The sequence below is a fragment of the Chrysochloris asiatica genome, unplaced genomic scaffold (genome assembly GCF_000296735.1).
Source record: "Chrysochloris asiatica unplaced genomic scaffold, ChrAsi1.0 scaffold00142, whole genome shotgun sequence".
NCBI classification, from domain to species: domain Eukaryota; kingdom Metazoa; phylum Chordata; class Mammalia; order Afrosoricida; family Chrysochloridae; genus Chrysochloris; species Chrysochloris asiatica.
The window spans coordinates 5,133,095-5,133,873 of NW_006408660.1; positions in this window are offsets into that span (position 1 = coordinate 5,133,095).

Genomic DNA, 779 nt, shown 5'->3' on the forward strand with positions numbered 1-779 from the left:
GCCAACCTTGTAGTTCAAACGGCTTTGCAGTCTGACACATTAATCCACAGAGCCACACCAGGATTCTTAGAGGATGAAAAATTCTCAGATATTACAGTGGTTTGTGACCCTGCAAAACTCAGCCCTATGCAGTAAAACCTTATTTCTTAGTGTGTAATTCCCTGTGTTATGTGGTCTTTGATCTTCATCAGTAAGTATTTCAAGTCTTCTTCACTTTCAGCAAGCAATGCTATATCATCAGCATCACACAAATTGTTAATGAGTCTTCCTCCAATCCTGATGCCATGCTCTTCAATATAATCCAGTTTCTCGGATTATTTGCCAAGCATACAGATTGAACTAATATGATAAAAGAATACAACCCTGGTGTACACCACCCCTGATGTTAAACCATTCAGTACCCCCTTGTTCTGTTTGAAAGTCTGTCTCTTGGTCTCATGAGCACAATCAAGTGTTCTGGAATATCCATGCTTCACAGTGTTTTCCATAGCTTGTCATGGTCCACAAAATTGAAAGTCTTTGCATAGTCAATAAAGCACAAGTAAATATCTTTTTGGTATTCTCTGCTTTCAGCCCAAATCCATTTGATGTCTGCAATGATACACCTAGTTCCACATCCTCTTCTGAATCGGACTTGAGATTCTGACAGTTCCCCATCAATGTACTGTTGCAGTTGTTTTTGAATTATCTTCAGAAAAATATTACATGCATGTGATAATTTACACATTCAGTTTGTATTCCATCAATTCCCAGATCCTTGTTCTTTGCCAATGCCAATG